This window comes from Nyctereutes procyonoides, unplaced genomic scaffold, assembly GCF_905146905.1.
Source record: "Nyctereutes procyonoides isolate TBG_1078 unplaced genomic scaffold, NYPRO_anot_genome, whole genome shotgun sequence".
NCBI lineage: Eukaryota > Metazoa > Chordata > Mammalia > Carnivora > Canidae > Nyctereutes > Nyctereutes procyonoides.
Genome location: NW_026575148.1, coordinates 1,319,656 through 1,343,247, shown reverse-complemented (window position 1 = coordinate 1,343,247; position 23,592 = coordinate 1,319,656). Strand labels below are relative to the sequence as shown.

At 35.7% G+C, this 23,592-nt stretch overlaps 1 long non-coding RNA gene across 4 annotated transcripts in view; it reads right to left on the bottom strand.

The window, feature by feature from the left end:
- Positions 1–23,592, bottom strand: part of LOC129501659 (uncharacterized) — a 143,688-nt gene that overhangs the window by 42,625 nt on the left and 77,471 nt on the right. For 2 of the 4 annotated variants that reach the window (XR_008662779.1, XR_008662780.1), the window contains exons 4-5: positions 14,670–14,721; positions 2,167–2,321 (exon numbers count right to left, since the gene is read on the bottom strand). This is a non-coding gene — a long non-coding RNA (uncharacterized LOC129501659). The remainder of the gene's footprint in view (positions 1–2,166; positions 2,322–14,669; positions 14,722–23,592) is intronic. The other 2 variants (XR_008662777.1, XR_008662778.1) reach the window with 1 other exon arrangement.

The following is a 23,592-nucleotide window of genomic DNA, read 5'->3' as shown; positions in this document are numbered from 1 at the left end:
ACCCCCAGCCACAGACCTTCTCACCACATAGAAGCTTATTTCTTCAAGCCCAGAAGAATCTCTCTAATGCTTCAAATCTCTCTGACCTCTTTTAAGAGCTCACCTGCGTAGGTCAGGTTCACTAAGGATTATCTTCCCCCTCGATTAAATCAAAGTGAAATGATTAGGGACCTTAACTATATCTGCAAAATCCCTTTCTGCCTACAATGTAACATACTCACCAGAGTGATATTCCGTCATATTCATAAGTCTTTTTCCTAGCCCAAAGAGGGGATTTATACACCAGTGGGGGGGGGGGGGGGATCTTGGGAGCCATATTGGAATTCTGTCTACTATAACACCTTACCTCAGGCTTCCTATAGAAGTACAGCACTCTTTATAAAAAAAAATTAGCTGAATAGCCATGAATACTTTAACTTCCTTTTATTTTCTACAACTGCTTTGACCTCTTTGCACTATCTTATCATAGTATCTATCGGTCCAATGCCGTCTAATTCAGTGCCTGTCACTATTTTAAAACTTCAGTGTCAGAGCCTTTTTCCTGCAATTTGATAAGTATAATAAATAGTTGTCACAAATGAAATTTGCACAAAAGCTAACTGTGATGTCAATAACAGGTATAGTTTTTGTAACTGTAATGTAGGTTGATTCTTGAAATCCTAAATTTATTATTAGTACATTCTATTCAGAGGGACTTACTCTCTTGATATACATAGAAAATTCAAACTTCAAAGCATTTTAGAAAATGACAGACATCTGAAAGTCCCATTTTTATTCCAATGAAAATACCTTTTACCAAGAAGTTAAAATTTCCCACAAATATAAAAGGACTTAGAAAAATAAGGGTAATAAAAAGTGCTATTATTCTCAGTAAGACAACTTATAACCATGTTGATTTAGGAAAATCTTCAAGCATTTACTTGGGCAATTGTAAGGTAAACTCAGTTCCCACAATGAAAGGAAAATGCTTTGAGGAGTTTTCTGGGGTTTCTTTTTAGCTTACTTGCTTCTTTACCTATAAAAATCTTTTATATCATTTTTTTAGGCAAACTGTAAGAAATATTATGTTTATAGGATAAACCCATTTATAGGAATTCAGATTTAATTTTTAAAATAGATAAACACAGCCCTATAAATAAAATCAATGATTTCCCCCAGATACTTTTAAAAAATAAACACAAAGAAATCAGCTCTGGTTGTCTCATTTGTCGCTTGAACACCAAAGAGCAATGCACTGGGATTTTAAAGAGTGGTTACTTTACGAATCATATACAGTAATTCACGACTTAGAAAAGAACTACTGAGTTGTCTAGCTATTCTAAGAGTTGCAGTTAAAACACACCACCAGCTCACTTCATGCATGGAAGAAAATTCTCAAAACTCTTAAATAAGTCTCCAGTCAATTAAATAACAACTACGTTTACCAGATAAGTATTGTGTACTTCTCCAGTTCTTATTGATGAATCTCTTATTCTCAGTTTTAAAATTTATTGTGTCAAGTAAGTGGCTATAAGTGGGTTGACTTATATTTTTCGTAGTATATAGATTAACTAGATCAATTCAACCAAATGCCAATATTTTACCCCATCTCATTTTCTTTTTCATTTTTTTTAAAGATTTTATTTAATTATTGACAGAGAGAAAGAGGATTAGCACAAGCAGGAGGAGTGGTAGGCAGCGGGGGAGGGAGAAGCAGGCTCCCCACAGAGCGGGGAGCCTGATGCAGGGCTGGATCCCAGGACGCCGGGATCATGACCTGAGCTAAAGGCAGATGCCCCAATGACTGAGCCACCTAGGTGCCCTACTCCATCTAATTTTCAACACAACATGCTGACAAACACTTCTAGAAAAATGTTCCTGTATTTATTTGTAGCTTGAGAAGACTGATAGGGCTACAAAAATGTAATCCTAAATTGAAATTTTAATTTGATAAGCAGTCATTTCTGAGCACTTTCGATTGTGCCAAGGATGATTTTTTACAAATTTGTGGTAAGTTTATTGTAGTCATTTGATAACAGTAATGATTTCAAAAAACTAGAGAGAAGATGAAATTAGTAATATTTTAAAAAAGAAAGAAAAGAAAGCTCGTTTTTAAAAGCATTTTCCTATTTTCTTATTTATTATATTTAAAAATAAAAACAAAGCTAATTTTAGCTCTTGACCTACCTCTTTATTCCTCTGACTGAGCAGAAAAACTTTTCCTTGGTATAATTTGAGAAGCACTGAACACCTTCAGCTGGCCTTGGCTTGATTCTGGTGACTAAGACTTCAAGACTTCAGTTTAAAGGCATTGGCAACCACCATTTAAAGGCAGAAGTTATCTGGCAGGGGCAATGCATAAAGTCATTATCACATAAGATTAGTTCTGAAAGATAAATAGTGGCCTTCTAGTGAGTCCCTAGCAGAATAGGGGGCAGAGCAGTCGGGTTTGAAGAGGATAGGAAAAAGAAAAGTCATCCTCTAAAATATCTCAGCCACAATAATCATCCAGTGAATATCTACTGAATTGAACCAACTTAGCACCAGACTTTACTTCTGAGACTCTGTCAAAGAATAACATATTGTAGCTGAATCCCAAGGGAAACTTTGATGCCCAGGGGAAAGGAAGAGCAGTTAGAGGGCAGAGCTACAAAAGGAGGTGAGGAGAGTACCCATATCCACATCTGAATATTTAAAATTAAGTAGAAGTAAGGAAACAGGACATGTTGTGTACAGTACAAAATTTAATCTGTTCCTATTCAGCTGACAATTCATTTTAGAAACCCATGAAGGTTAAATTAACATCTGAAATACAGAAAAAAATTATAGAAGTTTTTCATATATCTAGATAGCTTGTAAATATAATTTTCATATCATTTAAGTAAAGCAGGAAAACAAAGCTCCCCCAGTTTGTATCTTGAATTCACAGGACAATTTACCTATGATAGAAAATAAAGCTATTGGTTAACAACTTGAATAATCACCACCATATACAAGATTAAGGTAATACTATACTTTTCAGATTTACAGTATTACTTCCAAACTGTCTAGAACTGGAATTCAAATCTACAGCATGGTCCTCATGGTACAATAGATCTTTAATTTTGCTCTGTGGCCATCTTACCCAAGATGATGCAGATTACAAAGTTTAACTTTATATCTACAACATTATCATTTCTTTTTCTCCAACAGTATACCAATAAATTTCTGCCAGTGAATTGGCAAAATCATGATTTTTCTTAATTTATTTTTTTCCATCCAATAATTTTTCAACCTAGCTCTAAGATCTCTGGTTTTACTTCTTGTGGGAAAGAAGCAGCTTGTTGGCACAATGCAGTAAGATCTAGGGATCTATAACATGGGAAAATGACTGATTGTTTCAGTATTTCCACCAGTAGTTTTCAGAAGGCAGGACCACACAAATGTATTTAATGAGAAGAAGTGATCACTGAAGTTCAGGATATAAATGCCAAGACACTGCATATGATGCAGCTCTGTCTGTTGGTATCTAGGACATCCAGAGTTCAAAGGGAAGACCCACTAGAAAGAGCTTCCCAGGAAAGCCAGGGAGTTCTGGATAATATTTCAAATATGCCTACTCCCTACCTGAGTGATTGATCATATTTCCTTGATTCAAGATACCCATTTTTCACAGTTATGGTTCCCCACATCAGAAAGCAACTTTAATCAAGGTATACTTTTAATATCTTTTTTTCTTTTTTGTAAACATATTATCTAATTAAGAGTGAAACTTAAATAAATCATCAGTGGTTCTATATACTTGAAAACATAAGGTGTTCCAACAGATCAAACAGGGCCAAACATAAGAAGAGTAAAACTTTATACAGGACTAATATTTGCCATGATATTGTAAAACTTAAATGAAGAAAAACAGAAAAGGAAAAATTCTGTACCATGGTAGTGATCTTAGCTATTAGACACTAGTTCTATGTTTTAAAGCATGTGGAATGCTTCTCTAGACTAAATTTAGTATCCTTGTGGGGGAGAGAATTTCTTGTTATTTATAAGAACACTGTGTGTGTGTGTGTGTGTGTGTGTGTGTGTGTGTGTGTGTGTGTGTGTCTGTTGGGGCAGAGGGGGGTGTTCCAAGTAATTCAAAGCACATTAGAGACCTTAAGATGGTATCTACAACGTGACAATTAAAGTTTTCATGAAGATAAGTGATTACATGTGGTTAAAAGTGGTGATAGCAAAATAAATTTCTTTTCATTGAAAAGTTGTAATTTGACCTGTTTTGACACATCAAGGGGAGGCTTCCACCCTAAACCTTTTTCTTAATGCATGAGTCAATCAAGTAATTCTAACTGGGGCTATAATTGAGCATTCTGGCAATACAAGGAGACAAAGTTTATCTAGAACATCTGGCTCATTTTACAGACAAGAAAAATGAGGTCCAAGAAGAAAGTCATTGGCTTTGCCCAAGCTTGCCTAGTTAATTAGTGACAGAACCATGTATTTTCTGTTTTCTAGCAAAATACTTTTTTAGGGGAGAGGAGACTACCTCCTTCTCCCTGAACAGGATAGAATACTGTGGTTCTGGGCAGCTTCGCCAGAACCTAAAAATTAAACCCAAGTCTCCGAGGAGTTTTGAGAAAGTGGAGCCCTCATTCTACCACAGTATTTCAGGTTGTTCTCTGTAATCCTGGCTTCTGTGAATAGAAACGATGTCTATATGGTTTTTGTAGCAGACCTGGGAATTCTCGCATTAAAATACAGTATTTAAGCAGTCGAGAAAGTCTTTAATAAGTTAGAAACATATATCATTTTGAGAATTGGAAGTCTTGTGCAATAAATTTCATGTCATTTTCTCAATTTATAGAGGAGGGAGATAATGTCTGGGAAAGTAAAATGACCTGTCATGTGCTGGTCAGTATAGGGTCAGGAGTGGGACACAAGTTTTCTAATTCCATGTCTACTCTTTCTTCATGACAACACATAGCCTCATCATGAATGATGTCCAGGAAGTGGACAGATGCATAGGGAATTAACCTAAGACAGCTTTCCTATGACAGATTCCTCAAGCAACACTAGGATGTGGGTGATACTTGTCCTCAGGCCTGGCTAACTCTATGCTGGCCCTGAACACATTTAAGTAAATGTAACATATATGTACACATATCACTTGCTTGTAGTGTATACATCACTTATACTGATCATTTTCTCTCTCCTCTTTGTATCTTTTCCATCTCAACACTAATACATGAGACTTCCTACAGAAAAACAAATGACATCACTTTCTCACTAGGTTTCCCTCTGGGAATAAAACTAATGGACAAACTCTGTGGGGCAACACAGGTGAGAAACTATACCTAGTTGTTAGTAGCCTAGAGCCTAACAGGACCCAACATTACCTACTACAGTGAGACTTGAGGAAAGGGAGAAGAAAAGTTGGTACAGAGGAGGGCTACCTTCAAAAAGGTAGACAAAAATGATATTGAGGTTCACACGAGGAAGACAAAGTCGGAAGTTGGAAGGATGACTAGAAGGTTTGGTGAAAATGAGTTCAAGATCACACAAAGGTGACACAGTCATGCCTTTCTGCAGGCTCTGGTGTGGACTGCCTGATGACTTCAGAAAAGTACATGGTTATGTACATTATATTTCCCAACTGATCTACCATGGAGGCTATGATGGCACTCTCTATGGTGCAGCCCAGACAGCTGGTGGTAGCATGCCATCTCAGACATCTGTGGATGACTTCAATTATTTTCTTGCTACTGCTAATGCATGTCCAAACTCAACTTTTAGAAAATTTAACAATGTATTTGTTGAAAGAAATATTGGGATTTTTAGAATTCTAAAATAAAGATGCATATTATCCTCATTTTAAGAAAAAATACATTTCAAAAAGAGTCTTCAAAGGGTTACAATAAGTTTCTCTCTCAAAATCTACAGTAACTAAATTTAACAATGGCTTTCATATCTTTCTCAGTTGAGCATTTTGTTTAGCTCAAAAAAGAAATAACTATAATATTTCTCTTCTAATAATGTCAGGAAGTTTCCATTATTGCCCAAAATGAAAATATTTCACTGTAGCCTAATTTCCCACTTCATTACATAACATAAGATCAAGAACCATAAAAATCACCATTTTCCTGATGACTTCAATCTATTTCATAAAGGAAAGAGAGTAAAGGATAAAACTATCTCTCAGCATTCCCAAACTACTTTGTTTTTGGAAGTTTGTATATTCAGGCAACTGTTGGCTGTTTATTGGTTTGAATAACCCAAGCAAGGTACAAGAAAATCTAACTTCTATGTTAGAACTCACATCTGCTTATGCTAGAATGAAAACCCATCTGAGAATCAATGAAGCACATGGAGAGGGTCTAATTAAATCCCTATGCCATTTCCTTTAAAGCTGTCAAATTGAAATTGTAATCGTGTATTCATTCACCCCCAGTGGTGTGGTGGTAATTTTAGAAGTGGGAATATTTAAGCAATAAGACCCAACAGGGTGTGTTTTGCTAGGATATCAACAAGACTGGATAGTTCCTAGGTAAGCAGCCAGTAGTCTGAAAACAAAACCTTTCCTAAAGACTAGGTGAATCATGAGACTATTCTACAAGTGTACAACCACCCTACACCATACTAATGACAAAGACAATTTTGGAAATGAGAATTTGTAATGGATACATTTATTAAATTATTCCATAAAACCATGTTAAACTGTTTAATGAAAATAATGAAAAGCATTGACACATTATATCAAAGTCATAGTATGTTAAACAAATTAAAAATCAAATTTCCAAGATCTCTGGATTTTGAAGTCACCATAAAATTCCAAACACTTGTTTTGTCTACAATCCTTTTTATTCTTACACCTAATTTTGTTGTTGCCTTAAATGATTCCCAATAAAAATTTAAGTGAATACATATGAGAAGACTATATGCTCTGCACTTGTTACTGGAGTACCTTTTTTGTCTCATTTTAGAGGACATCGCAGTTTTAAGGAGGAGTCTCTTTGGAACAGATTGAAATATCTAAAAGTTCTCCACATATACTAAAAAGAATATATATATATATATATATATATATATATATATATATATATATATTCATTCCACAATTACCCAGGATGCTTTCTGCATTCTGTTTAAATAATAAATCACTAAGAAATGCAACCAAATTAGATAGCTAATTCACTGGATTCATCATGTAGATACTGACTGAGTTAAGAGACTATGGGTACCTCCAGTCCTCAACACAGTATCTCTCTGTTCTTTTTTCTAGGCTATAGGTTTCTTATTCAATATAGAGGCAATGACAAAAACAAACAAACAACCCCACTAAAAACCAAAAACAAAAAAACACGAAACACACTCAGAAAGAGAAAGAAAGAAAGAAAGAGAGAGAGAGAGAGAGAGAGAGAGAGAGAGAGAAAGAAAGAAAGAAAGAAAGAAAGAAAGAAAGAAAGAAAGAAAGAAGAAAAGTTCTAAAAACTGTTAAACTGCTTTCCTTCATATACTTTCTGATTGGAAAATTCACTAAATTGAAGTAAAAAAAAAAGCTATCATGACAGCATTCTAGCAACCCACATATAAAAATTTTCTCCTTTCACTCACCATCTCTCATTTTATACCCTTCCATCCTCCTCTACATCCAATCTCAAACAGAAACGCATCTGTAAGGATGAGAGTCTGCTGCTCTGCAGATATAACCCAGGCAGGAAAGATCATTCAGGTCAAACAACAGCAGAGAAAAAAGAAAATAGGGAGTTTGATTCTGTTTTAGCTCTCCCCACTCCTATACCAGCACCCTCTCTACACAAAAGCCTCTTAGAAAGATTTCCTCAGTCAAGTGGACAAACACAGCAAACTCAGAGAAAATTAAGGAAGGTTCTATTGTGCTCCATTCTGTATGCCTAGGGTATCCTTCAGGGAAGAATTAAGATAAGCAATATTGACAATAAAAAAAAGTAAAATAAAACAGAATATCACTTCTGTAAAAAAAAACTATAGAAAACTGAGTAGAACTAGAGGTTACACAAGAGAATAACTGGATAAAGGGAGGAATCATGAAACTACTCATCCCACCTTCCTCTATTTTGTTTAAGCCCATTCAACTTCTGGTGCCTGGGGATGGGGGAAAAGGCTGGAGGTGGGCCCTTAAGAAAATGGAAGTCTACTGCTTGGATCAAATAAATTCACCTTTTCTGATCCGATTCTCCTAGAATATAAAAATCACTCACAACATGAGTGTAGAGAATCATCACAATCATAATGCCAACTCACACATTACATTCTCCACCCTACGCCAGCAACAAAACTATATAGAGAGGAACAGAGTTTACAGGTAAGATGAAGAAAGATGAAATTCATAAATGATGATTAAGAATTCAATACCACCAACATAAAAGGAGAATCCATAAATTGCATCTCTCTGCAATAACACAAATCCCCAACATCAGGCAGTGACAGGGAGAACATATACTAAGTTATGATAAAATTCCAATATTGAATTCTTATAAAAAGAAGCATAAAACTTAGATGTCTTGGGACATTTCAAGCAAAGATCAACATTTGAATTATATAGGGAATTGCTCTTTTAGCTTTTTATGTTACCTGAGCCAAATTTGTCCACACTTAAGAAGAGCACAACGTGGGCTCCCTGGGTGGCTCAGCAGTTTGGTGCATGCCTTTGGCCCAGGGCATGATCCTGGAGTCTGGGATCGAGTCCCATATCAGGCTCCCTGCATGGAGCCTGCATCCCCTTCTGTCTATGTTTCTGTCCGCCCCCCTCTCCTTGTGTCTCTCATGAATGAATGAATGAATGAATGAATAAATAAATAAATAAATAAATAAAATCTTTAAAAAAAAAAAGAGCACAATGCTTTCAGAGAGCACATACTCTCCTACTCTCCATCTCCATGATTAGTGATAAATAACTAAAATCTCTGTAGGAAAAAAAATATATTAAATTACTTATTTTCAATGCTCATTGGCTAGAAAATTTGAGGGCTCAAGTTAATTGAGCATTGACCAATAGATTTCATCAGACATGTCAAATACATGACCTACATTAGAAGGATAATTTCATAGCTTTTTCCCCACAAAAAAAAAGTGATCACATTCAAATATAAGTATTAGCCCTCAAACTAGAATTTTCCAGTGTTTTTTTTTTAATAAAGGACCCATATAAATGGATTTCAGAAACTATCTTTCACTTATCATAGGATACGCTTTTTCATTTTTGCTGGGTTTTTACTTTTACATATAGTATAAAATGTCATAAATATCTACAGTGAAAGAAATGTCTCCACTTAAATGTGATGATTACAAGCAACTTGCACTAAAAGGAGAGAGTTTTAATTTTATTGTTTTTTAAAAAAGGAAGTAATTTACAGCATTCAGATGATTATTTCTTCCATATATATCAAAATTAAAAATAAACCATTTATAAGTAACAAGCATTCTTAGCACCTTAAAATATACGTGATTCTGCCACAATGTAAGCAGATTACCAATGAAAAAAAATTAGTTATCTAATTGATCTTTGGCCAGATAAGGGACATGGACATGTAGAAGATATGCAGGCCTAAGCCTTCTAGATTAGATGACACCTGACTTACCTTGAGAGAGAAAAATAGTAAAAGCTTGTTAAAATCTCTGCTGTTTTAATTAGAGATGTGGTATCATGAAATACTTAATGCTTTCTTTCCTGCTGCTGGAAAAACACCTGTTCCTCGCCATTATCTGATCTTGTCAGTGCCCAAATAGCGAAGATCAAACATTCAATATCAAATGGCATTCTGAGTAGCACATCTCAACTAAACTCTACATCCAGAATGATGGCTTCATAGAGGAATAATGATCCAAACAACCCTAGTAAGAATCTTGCTTCGCTTCGGAAGCAAAATGTTTGCAAACTTTCCTATTGAATGTGGTTTTTTTCACACCTGTGTAGCCTTGCCAATGGCATGCTGAGATCTCAATGGTGAGCTACATGAAAAACGAAGTAAACTGGAATTGTGTTGAGCCAAACCTAAGAAAATTAATTTAGCTGTAGGTCCTGCCATCAAGGCACCAAAATGTGATGCCTAAGAGAGCATCACAATGTCAGCAGTAATCCTGACTAGTGTTTTTGTTCAGGAGTCTACATAGCTGGGAATCGTGCCATAGCTTATGCTTTGCAGGAGAGACTGGTAGAGAAATGGCAATGGCCATCCAACAGGTAAGCATCTGACCAAAGGGTCTGGGGTTTGTGGCAGAGCTGTTTCAGCAAATAGAGCTGAATGACACCAGAAAAGTAAGCACCGTCATGAGAAGGCACAATTAGATCAGGAGATATGGCTGCAGCTTGGGAGGTAGTGAACTGTTCAGGCCCAGGCTGGTCCAAGCATCAAACTTGACTCAGAACAATAAGGCCAGGGCCAAATTCTCCCACGGGCAAAGAGGTAGCTTATATTTCTTTTCTATGGTTGGTTCTCTTTAGCTCAAAACTGGACAAAGCCTACAAGTTAAAGGTTTTTGAGGCTAGATGAGGTGTGAATCTACTTTTATGTAGTCATTTATATATAGATTTTTTTATCCAACCAGAAATCACTGAACATACACACACACACACCAGACATGAACACACTTTTGTCAATACAGTATGAATGATTTTCTTAAGTTTGTATTTTATAAAGGTTAAAGTTTATTGCTGACTACCAAGTTTTCTTAATTCATAACAACTAATAAATCTTACTTAAGATTAGGAAAATCACATTAAGTTTATGATCTTTGACATTCAAGTATATTGTTTAAAATGTTCAAAAAATGATGAACTTTAGAGATGAGTTTCAGGCTTATATTTCATCAAAAATATGAAAATCAGTGGAAAATGTATAGTTGTGGAATAAACCAGTGGGAATGTACAGATTTCCAATTCTGGGTTCCCTAATTTTAAGCTTTTTACATCCTGATTTATCAAATGCAAACTCTGAACTTCCCCAGTTGAAATATTTCTTAAATTCTAATATAGAAGGATTTATGTATACTCCCCATTGTTTCATTTACTTAGAAAGCAGATTGAAAGAACAATGACGCTGGATTTCAGAGGTCTGGAGGAAATATTGTACGCATGACATCTGTTTTCCCTGGGGATTTGACACACATTTGCTTTAATGTACTAGTGTGTTCTTCATTACCTTAGAAGCTATACGCTAAAAACAGGAGTATGTTTCAGTTTTCAAGGAAAAGAAAAAATATATAAATCCCAAAGCCCTTCTCTCTGATGAACTATAATTTAGGGTTAAGCTTTCAAAAAAAGAAAAAAATGCAAACGATCATGTTTCTAAACGGCCCAACTTTTTAAAGATTACGTGTTAAGTCTTCCATAAGCCTTCCATACATGTTAATTTTCCTTGTTATTAAACAATTATCCAGAGCTAGGAAGAACATGTCTTTGAAAATCAACAGCTAAAAGAAATAAGATCTGCATCTCTAAATAGCCTGAGTCACCAATTTAAGATGTTTGAGGTATTAATCCTCCGGAAAATTATTTGGCCTCCAGAAGCAGTAAATTGTTAAACGTCTTTGGTGGATACCCTGGAGTTTTGCCATAAACTGACACATGAAGATCCATGCCGAACACAGAATGCCACTATTCCACACTGTACCAGCTGGCTTATAACTTCTACATCTCTGCATAATTTCCCTTAATAAAAAACATATAACATACCCAAAACACTTCCATGATTCTCACTCAGTATCTGTTCAACCAACTTGCAAACTGAGGGATATTTCCCCTGTAGATCACTTAAATTTACATTTTTATAAAGTTCCTTCAGAGTGAAAGAACACAATTCAGAATGGTAGCATGAAGAATAAAACGTATTCTTGAAGTTGAAGTTCACATATCACATGGATAGATGAGATAAAAAAAAAATCTTTTCACTATGTCTGTCCTTTGCCTGAGAGGACCACATCAAATGATCAGATTTTACTTTGCGGCATGAGAACTGGATGTAGCTATGAAATCAAGTGTCTCAAATTATTTCCCAAGTCCAGACAATGATAATAAACATCTCTCGAAGGGTCTAAGCCAGACCCATTAGTGAACATGAGCTGTCTCACATCAGCTGAAAGGAAAACTGTCTCCTGAAATTAAAGAGCAATTGGTATCAACATTTGCTTTCTCCTGGCACCATCTTTGATTCTTGGATCCAGACCTTTGACTCATATATCCTGATGCATTTAAATAAAACTAAGAGACTTTAAATATCCCCCACTCAGTGAACTGAAGTAAATAAGTGAATTTAGTAAATTGCATCTATACACTTAATTAAATACATTTCACAACTTAATTTAGAGAATTAGAATTAATTTTGCATTTATTACAGTGGCTTTTGCATTAAAAATAGAGATACCAAAGGGGTCAGGTTGAGTTAGGGATAAAGGTTAGAAGGTCCTACTAAAAAGGCTAATAAAAAGTGACTGAAATGTCACCATCTCCCTGCCAAAATGTACAAGTGATATTTTCAGTTTGACAAGAAAACCCCATCCTTGTTTGTTGGTGTTGAATTCTGAACATAAATTCTATAGTTTTCAGAAAGAGGCGGTATGTGTGTACTTAATGAAACACTGACAGGATTGGAAACTAAAATCTTCTATTTATCAAAAGGTTAGATAGAGTATATTCAGTCACAATATGAATGTAGATTACCTACAAGAGCTTGCCAACAACAATCTTTAGGATAGAATAGTACTTTAATGACCACCTTAGCTAGACATCCAGCAGAGAGAGCTGACCAGGTCTAGCTGACGGAGGCAAGTTATTATTAGCAAATATCTCTGCTAAGATGAGATTTAGAAGTTTTCATAGGCTATATATCTTTTGGGTTGAATTTTTTCAAAGCCTCAGAAATGACAAAAAATACTAAAGTGTAAATCCTTTATTGATTGAAAGAATAAAACAAATTGATTAACAGATTAGTGGATTACTGTATAGATGGATAGATGAACATTTAAAGACTTTACAATATAGTTTTTATTTAAATAAAAGACCAAAGTGCTTTACTTCCTTTTTTATAATATCTGGTTTGAAATCGTACCCAGTGAGTTGAAAACAGCCGAGGGAGCAACTGGGGAAATTTTTCCATAAGAAACCATAATGACACAATTCATTTTCTGTATATCATAGATATTACCATGGAAGATAAATTGAAGAGAGCCCAAGAAAGAGAAAGAACTCATGATTTAGGTATTAATTCCTCAGTCAAGAAGTTTACCCTCAGAAGACTCCATTTGTTTACATTTTTTACAAAACTATATTTCTAACATCTTGGCTGGATATATGCTCTTCATGAGAACAAGTAACTAGTTCATGAATAGCTAGATTCTCTATACACCAGGATCATCTCCAGTTGTAAATTAAGTACCAGTGGAAGTCAAATCAGCAGAGTATAATTTATTAAGCTACTGCTGTGTTAATGCAACCTCCGAAGGTAGCTCATTTACTATCCAGAATTTGATTAGCCCTTAGAAGAACATGGTTCATTTTATTCAAATAATGCTATTTCAAAACATAAATTTCACAAACTGACCCTCAGAGAAAAAATATCTTTGAATTTAAGTATATTGGAAATTTGTAAAATTCTAATTCATTCATTTTCTATCCACACTGACACCTTGCTAGTTGTATAGGGAGTTATAAAATATGTAATCCTGCTATTTTTCAAAGATAAGTTAGGCAATATCATGGGGAGGCATATTTTGCTCAGGGATCCTTACACCATTATGATACTACCCAATATGTTATGGCAATTGTAATACTTTGTAGACCAGTGAAAAAATATATCTAAAAATAACTGTGCCATTTCTGAGCAAAAGCAGAAGTAATTGATGTTTCCTAGAAAAATGATCCCACCTGGCTTTGTAGAAGAGCAGCATGAGCGTTTCAGTGACAGGTAGATCCAGAACAGAGCTTTGTCCTCAATATCATTCCAATTCTCTGAAACCCCAAAGCAAGGTTCATAGAGATTCTTTAGAATGCTCCACTTGAAAGCCAGATTACACTATTTAAGTGGCCTATGGAGTTCTGTATTAAAGGCTCCCTGCTGCTCAGGCATTTTTCCCATTATAATATATTGCTGTGGATTTAACACTGTAGATGTTCTAGCATTTAACTAATATGGCTCAAAAGGTTGTCATCAGGGACGCTTCTAAATTATATCACTGCAAATAAACCTTGCTACAGAAGGAATTGCTTATTTAGCAAAGACAATTTATGGCATATTTGCATAAAAATACTACGTCTGTCTTTCAACTTCATCTGTAATGCTGCTGCTGAGCAGAAGAACATTAGATGTGTTAGGAATACCAGCGACCTTGGCAGCAAGCTAATTTGTAAAAGCATACTGCAAACTAAGTGCCCCGCAATGCCCCAACTTATACCCTGCTTAACTCATAGATGTTTGCATAATAGAAAGAGTATAGAAAAATACTTATTACGCAGCTCTTCCATGTAGCTTACAGGAAATTGGTAATCAACCACTGGATGTTAGTCCCCTGTGATATGTGGCCTAGAAAGCAGGTGAATGAAGCAATTCAAGGCAAGGCAGTTTCCAGAGGAGAATGAAATATTGGCCACATGGTTAGATTGTTTGAAGACACATTTTGTACCCGTCTTCTGACACCAACCAACAGTGAATGTGAAAGCAGACAGGAGAATGAAAGGTATTTACCAAGCCTTGTCATGTCCTCTTGATCTCAGTTGAGGGCCCATGCTTGTTGGTACTGCAGAACACAAAAACAGCTTAGAGACTCAGAGAAGCCTGCGTTCAATATTTGTCTTAACGTACGTGCTATGTGCTCTTAGACAAGTTGTTTGACCTAAGACTCAATTTTTTCATATATTTTGAAACGGGTATAACATACTGATTTTGGTGGTTAAGAGAACTTAACAGCCTTTTCAGCTGGATAAGGTGGGTACTTTTACCTACATTCTGTAGATAGGAAAATTGAAGCTCAATGAATTTAAGAGAATCTGTACAAATTTAAGAATTTGTAAAAAGTCACATACTAAGATAATAACAGAGCTGGGTACAAATTCCAAGATTTTTGGCTCCTGACTTAAAAATATTTCTATTCCAACATGTAGGATTCTCAATTTTCCTAGATTCTGTTAGGTGTTCTGACCTCACAAATGTACACATAAGCTATCTTCATTTTTAACACAAACAAATCTTTTATTTATTAAAAAGTGGAGAAAAAACAAAACCTCAAACAGCTAGTCAGGTTGAAACTGGCACTTGCTATTTTGAATGTCTATCCACAGGTCTCCTAAACTGTTCCTACTTTTTCACAGATTTTTCTTTTATTTCAACTCTGAATTCAAAAGATATAAGTGTTCTACTTCCCTCTGAGACTCCAGTAGTGTCCTGAGATAGAAGGAAATACAGGACAAAGGAGACCACTTTAAGTATAAGCCATCTGTGGATTGAATGTTGACTGGGCACTTCCCTGGCTGCCATATGCTTACTATAAATTTTTTTCTCTATTGAATTAATATGATCATCTCAGAAACTTAGGTTACAATATGGTCATAGCAAAATACATGTCTACAAATAATTATTTCACATTCAAGCAGTATTTTAAGTTAGAACTTATCCATGTCCCTGGTACAATTTACCATACTACATAATTTATGTATTTATTTCCTTTATTCTCTCATATCCCATTAAAAATAAAATTCAGGAGTGTGTAATTATTGTCACCACTATATCCCCAATTCCTAGAAAAAGTACCCAAGACATAGACATGTATTAAATATTTGTTAAATGAATGAATGCATCCCACAATCAAATACATACCTTAAATGGGAATATGAATTTCATTTGATGCCAACCCAATCAGTTTTTTATTGTATCATCCTTTCTCACCTATTTAAAGTGAATTTCTCACCTGCTTAAGGTACAATTTCCCTTCTTTTTCCTGCATTATCAATGTATTGCACTATAAAATTCTCCCCATTCACTTACAGTTACGCATTAATATCTATCAACTTGAAAAAAAAACACCTTAACATCATAGCTCCCTCCAGCTGTATCTTCACTTGTCTGCTCCCTTTATATGAAATCTTTTTTTAAAAGTTGTCTCTACTTCCTGAATCCACTTCTTCCCTTTCCATCATTTCTTGACACACATGACTCAAACTATAATCGCTTTTGTTCATGTCATCAGTGATCTCCACGTTGTCAAAGCCAATGGCCAGTATGGTTTGAACACTTTCTTCACTTGACTCTTAGGATATCATTTGCCTTTCACTCTCCTCCTATCCCACTGGTACATACTTAATCTTCCTAAACTAGAATCGCTGATATATACCAAGGCTGTCTTCAACACTCTGCTTCCATCTTCTATTGACACTTACCATCTAGGTAATCTCATTCAATGTCATGGCTTTAAATATCCTCTGTATGTTAATGACTCTGATTTTAATCACTATCACTATTCTCTCTCAAACTGCAGATTCATATATCCAATGCCTATTTCACACATTCAGCTGAATAGCTGCAAGACATCTCAAATTTAGCATGCCCAAATGCAGACTCTATACTTCCCCCATGTTCTTCATTTCAATTAAGGGCACCTCCATGATTTCAGTTGTTTATGCCACAAAACTTAGTGTCAGCATAGGCTCCTCTCTTGCTTTCACACTCCACATTCCAATCCATCAGTAAATCCCCTAAGCTCTACCTTCAACGTATATTCTTAACCAGCTACTCCTTAATACTTCTAACACCGTAGTTGAAATCACTATCATCTGTCATCTATACTGCTGCAATGGGCTCCTAAACTCTTTTTTTTAAAGATTTTATTTATTTATTTAAAAGGGGGGGAGGGGAGAGGGGCAGAGGAAGAGGGACAGAATCCAAAGCAGACTCTGTGTGCTAAGTGCAGAGCCTGACACGGGGCTCAATCTCACAACCCTGAGATCATGAACTGAGCTGAAATCAAGAGTCAGATGCCTAACTGACTGAGCCACCTAGACACCCCAAATATGTTTCTAACCATGCCACTCTTACAGTCTATTCTCTTTTTTCTTTTTTTAATATTTTATTTATTTATTCATGAGAGACAGAGAGAGAACAAGAGGCAGAGACACAGGCAGAGGGAGAAGCAGGCTCCATGCAGGGGGCCCGACTCAGGACTCGATCCCATGATTCCAGGATCATGTTCCCCCGCCAAAGGCGGTCCTAAACCACAGAGCCACCTGGGCCGCCTTTACAGTCTATTCTCAATACAGTATTCAGCAATCTTTATAAAACATAAATTAAATCATGTCAACGGGGACCTGGGTGTCAGTCAGTTAAGTGTCTGCCTTCAGCTTTTCTCTCTCAAGTAAATAAATAAAATCTTAAGGAAAAAAGTCCATAAATTAATGTCAAAATTTTGCTGACAACCATCTGTTAGCTTCTGAAATCACTCAGAATGAAACCCAAAGTCTTAACCACAACATACAAGACCCAAATCTCTCTGACCCACCCTGAAAATTCTGATTTCATCTCTCATCATTCTCCTATGAATTATGATCCAGTTAACATGAGACTCCTAAATATTCCTCGAATATTCCAAGTACCACCCCTTCCCCACCTCACTGCAATTATATTTTCTTTTGCCTAGAAGATGTTCCCTCAAAATGTCTAGATGGGTTTCTGCAACATGTCCTCAACTTCTGTGCTCAAATCAGACTCTAGCTGAGAAGGCTTCATTGACCATTCCATATAAAATAATATCCTATTCCTATAATTCTATATATCCTTATCCTTCCTTCAATTAGCTAACATATATTATTTGTTTATTGCCTTCTTCTCTGCTCTTGAACATGAGCTCTAAGAGAGCAGAAACATTATCTATTGTGTATATTGCTGTATCCCAGTCTTGGGACAGTTCCTGGTACATGGTTGATGCTTAGTAAATATCTGTTGAATCAGCTGAATGACTCCCTTAACTATGAAAATATAGGGTAAGGAGAAACTACTGTCTCAGAAAAAGTTATACTAGGACCTCCCATGGCCAAATAAAGTAGAAAAACAGAGGCTTAAATAAAATTAGCTTCTTTGACTACAGGGCTTCTCAAAGGAGGATAGTATAGAGTGTATCATATGCCAAATGTATGAAATTAGGAAAACCTTTATAAGGGAGATTTCATGAGATTACCTTTCTGGAGAACACACTGGAGAAATGGTGCCAAACTTAAACTGTATAGAATAGAATATATTTTGCAAGGAAGTTGTACTAATGACTTATACTAGTGGTTGGCCAGCTAGATATGGCACCAGAATTTGTGCAAAATAATGAAAAATATTTCATTTTTTTAAAAAAGAAAGATAAAGAAAACTATTTCATTTTAATTTTGTAGGTGTGGAAAAATAGTTTTAAGCTCCTAAAGATGAGAAATCTAAAGGAGTGAGCTACTATGTGAAGTGGGAATAAGTTACTCAATTTATGAAACTCATAAAACTTCATTTTCATATGAACTCTATAAGATATATATTGCTATCTCTACTTTTTACATGAAGGAAACAAAACTTAGGGTGTTTAAGTGACTAACTCAAAAAATTAATGATAGGACCAGAGTCTGAACCTAGGTCATTCCAGTGAGCCAAATCCCAGAATTTATTCCTCCTCCTCTCCTGTCTTTCCTCCCTTCTTTCACTTCTTTCTCATTCATGATGCCTCTCTAAAATTCAAAGTCATTAAAAATCACCAGCCTCTCCCCGCAAAGACTTGGTCTTTCTATTATGTGAGAAATATTCTCTTTTGGAAACCAACAAATTTTGTACAGGTTCCATGAAAAATGGGCCCCATTTTGCATTATACTGGTCCATTACTTTATATGGACCACCCTGCACTTCCTATTCTCTCCCCAGGCTCTTTTTTATTTCATAGGGACAAAAACATTTTCTCTTAAAACAAAAGCTTCATTTAAAAGAAAATTAAGTATTATTTAAAGAGTAGTGCAAATGACATTTCAAATCATACCTTATTTCTTTATATCCAAGGCATTCTGCATAGAATGTAGAATATCTGAAAATGGTCATTTTTTTTTCCCATTCCCTGTTTCCATCAGTTGTGGGGTAAGCAGGAAAGCAAAGACTTCATGCAGATGTGTTCTGTTACCACTTGAGACCAGTATTTTTCATTCTCATCTTAATTCTCCTTTATAACCACACAGAATTATTCAATTTTGGGAGGTATGGCTGATTAAGAACTTATATAAACTCAAACAAATTGCTCAAAAGAAGAAACGAAATTAATCTCTTCTTATGCCTTTACTTTTCTCAGTTGCTTTTATGATTGTGATTTTGCTAGTTCATAACCAAATAGCCCTCTGCCTTAAATACAGGTTCTCTTCCCTAAGTTGAGCACTCAGATAATCCTGACTGTACGAGTTTGACTTAATAATACTTACCACCTAGGAAACTGAGAAATCTGAATGTTATTAGGATAAAGGATGGTGTGACAACTTTGTGGAAGCATTCTCTAGTAAATTTCAGTTTTCATTTTATAGTGTCAATTCAGATCAATGTTTCTATTTAGAATTTCAAATCCATAAACATTAAATTCATTCATTCATTCATCAGTAATCAGAAAATGCAAATTTAAATAATAATGAGATACCATTTTTATATCAGGCAATGAAAGCGTTAATTCATGCCATTGTGGTAATCATTTCTCAATATATAAGTATAGCAAATCAACACAACACACCCATCGTAAACTTATACAATGTTGTATGTCAATTATATCTCAATAAATCTAGGGGGAAAAGGAGATACCATGATTCAGTTCTTGGTAAAGGCCCTATTCTGGCTTCCAGGAAGCCAGCATCTTGCTGGGTGCTCACAGTTATGGTTACTCTTTGTTTTCTAGGAAAGAGCAAGAAGAGCTCCTTTATCTCTTCCTCTTCTAAAAGGGCACTAAACCCCTCATGGAGATCCCACACTCATGACTTAATCTAACCCTAACTATCCCAAGGCCCCACCTCCCAATACCATCAGAATTTCAACATATGATTTGGAAGGCAAGGGGACATTCAGGCCATAACATTGGTATAGGACAACTTTTAAATATATGTCCATAGAGAAAGGAATGTGCATAATCCCTACAGTACTGCTTGTAGCACCAAAATAGATTTAACTATACATAAGTACTTCTTTAAAAAATGATACCGAGTGAAAAAGAAAGGGAAAATATTATAAATGTAGTGATATAGCTAAGGTTAAACATTTTAAAACAAAAAAGCCTTTATTTATGGTATATATATATATATATATATATATATGATAATGAACTAGAAAGTTGCACACCAAATTCATAAAAGAGTTCCTGTGGAGGCAGGAAGAATAGAATGAGACTGACACTGGTAACTAATGGACAACAGAAAGGACTAAATTTTAACAATTGTCAGTTATGAAAATGGGTCTACTATTCTATGTATTTTTCTGAAATATTTACATTTTTAATTTATAAACAAATTATTAGAATCTTACATACTTTATGACCAATAATAAATTCCCAAATACACCTGGGTTTAGAAGGCTGGAATAGTTCATTTTATCTTCATAATATTTATGATAAATAGGGTTTATATTTGCAGAACAACCAGAATTGTGTAACAGGACTAGTAATCATACACTGGATATTCCAATGAAATATTTACCGAGTTTTGATGTTAATAAGACATTTGTAAATATATAGAACTTGTTAAAATGTATATTATAATATGCTAAGGCCACTAGTTGGCATTAGTAATGTATTACATGATTGAACTAATAGCAATATGGGTAAAAAGTAGTGTAATCACATCCCTGCTGAGAAACCTAAGGAAAGTTTCTAGTGTTACTAAAAGATGGAAAATATTGTTATTTAAAGACCATGAATTCTAAACACAAAGTAACAATGAGTTTAGCCATTTCAGTTTCAAAAAAAGATTGAGATCAAGAATATTTTGCAGAAAACCTGTGCAGAATAAGAGAGGAAGTAGAAAAATATGGATGCATGTGGAGGAATAATGCTCCTATCTAAAAATTCCAACTAAGCTGATGGTAAATATTTTGAACCTATGTTTCTCTAACCAGCATACTTACAGGAGCTAATGTCAAAAAAAATTTTAGAATCAGGGTGCCTGGGTGCATCAGTTGCTGAAGCACCTGCCTTCGGCTCAGGTCATGATCTCAGGGTCTTGGAATTAAGCTCTGAGCTCTGTGTCTGCTCTCCTTGCTCAGCAGGGAGTTTCCTCCTCCCTCTCTCTGGCCCTCCCCTTTGCCCATTCTCTCTCTCTCTCTCTCTCTCTCTCTCTCTCTCTCTCTCTCCCCGCCACCCTCAAATAAATCAATACAATCTTTTAAAAAATTTTAGATTTAGATAATGATGGCCATTGGCATTTTATTGAAATGTCATAGGGTGATTTGCTTTTTGAGGCTTGTATGTACTAAAAATATGTCCTTGCCAAAACTATTAACTGTATTGCCTTAGGTCCCATCATTTGTTACCTGCTAAATCTCTCAATTTACTGCCCTCTTCCAGTTTCTACCCTCTTTTTAATTGTCCACTCTAACATCGTGTCACTGATATAAAATCCTGATCATGTCAGTCCCTAATTTAAAACCTGCAAAACAAAAACAGCCTGCAATGAGCTAGTCCTGTGAGTTTGGACACATTTCTTTTAAGAATAGTTGAATAACAAAAGTAAGATGCAGAAAAATATGCAAAGTATTCTTTTGTAAAGTGAATAATGACAAAAAAAAGCACTATGTGTGAAAGCTGGAAATATGTATCACATACTGTATGCTTAAATATGACTATACAACCATGGAGAAAACAAAGGTTACAAAATAAGTGTTAACAGGAGTTAGGAAGGGAAAGATGTGGATGGGGAGTTGGAGAGATAGAGAGGGAAGAGAAGTAGCAGGGAGGACCCAGTTGAAAAAGGAAAGGGAAAAAACAGTTGTATGTGTTCACATTTATATATATTGACACATACCATGTGTATGAATTTTTTTAAGTTTTTTTTTTATTTTATTTTAGAGAGAGAGCAAGAGAGCAAGTAGGGGGAGGGGCAGAGGGAGAGAATCTCAAGCAGATTCTTCACTGAGCACAGAGCCCAGTGCAGGGCTCAATCCCACAACCCATGAGATCCTGACCTGAGCTGAAACCAAGAGTCCATCACTCAATCAATTGTGCCACCCAGGCATCCCTATGTGTATAATATTTTAAATAAACACTTTTTAAAATAAATTTATTTTTTATTGGTGTTCAATTTGCCAACATATAGAATAATACCCAGTGCTCATCCCATCAAGTGCCCCCCTCAGTGCCCATCACCCAGTCACCCCACCCCCACCCACCTCCCCTTCCACCATCCCTAGTTCGTTTCCCAGAGTTAGGAATCTCTCATGTTCTGTCTCCCTGATATTTCCCACTCATTTTTTCTCCTTTCCCTTTTACTCCCTTTCAGTATTTTTTTATATTCCCCAAATGAATGAGACCATATAATGTTTGTCCTTCTCCGATTTAAATAAAGACTTAAAAAGCAAAATAATAATTATAACTTCCAATTATCTGTAGGAAGAAGTTGAAACTCTTTGGCATAAAACAGTCTTTCCAGTCCCCAAATTCTTATCTCATAATCACACCAGCCTATGTCCCAACTGCGTCTCCTCACTGTTCCCATACCACACCATCTGAACTCTCCCTGTCTTACATAACCATCATGTATCTGGAATGCCCTTTCCTCCTTTCTCCCCAGGGAAACCCTATCTTCATTCATGATCCAGTTCAAATGTCCCTTGTGAAGCCTTTCTTAAATTGAGATACTCTATCTTCTGTGCTCCCTTAGGCTTTTGTAGATCCTTCTATTGTGATGCTATTATGTATTATTATTACTTTTGGACATATTTCAGCATATAATTCTCTCACTAGATGGTTAATTACATGAGGAAAAGAAGCACATGCTTAATTTTTACACATCATTTAGGAAATGGTAGGCACTTTTTGTTCAATTAATTGACTGACTTCTGTGTGATTTTTTGTGATACCCATAAAATGATACCCAACATTGTTTGCTTTTTGTGTGCCAAGTTTAAGCATTTAAATCCCTGTAAGCAAATCAGTTTTGTTCTGGTTAATGGCCATGGTTTACACACATCTCATACCTGCCTGTGTAACAGGGTGTTAGGGAGGGATGCTTTCTAAGCTTTGGGAGGCCACTAGGAACAAAACAATAGGTGGCATTTCTTCCACATTCCAAACTGAGGTACTAGGCCGCCTATACAAGACTTGAGGAGCATGTAGACTACAACCACTTGGTGACACATCTACCTCAGGGGTCTCAAAGAATTGAAATCGAGGAAACTAGAAGGGACAAACAAATTCCTCTGGAGAAAGTTGTTGGGGGCTATAGCAATTTTCCATCTCCTTCGCCTGTGAGAGAAGATTTGAGAGCACTTCTCAAGAGGTTGGTGTTTATTCCTTCAAGTTTGGAAGACAGAAGACAAGTATTTGGTCCATGCTTGAGAAATGTCAGGCAAAGGACTCACTAGAGCTGTCTGCTTAGTGGCAGAGCAAAGAAATATGGCTCTACTCAGAGCAGCTGTATTC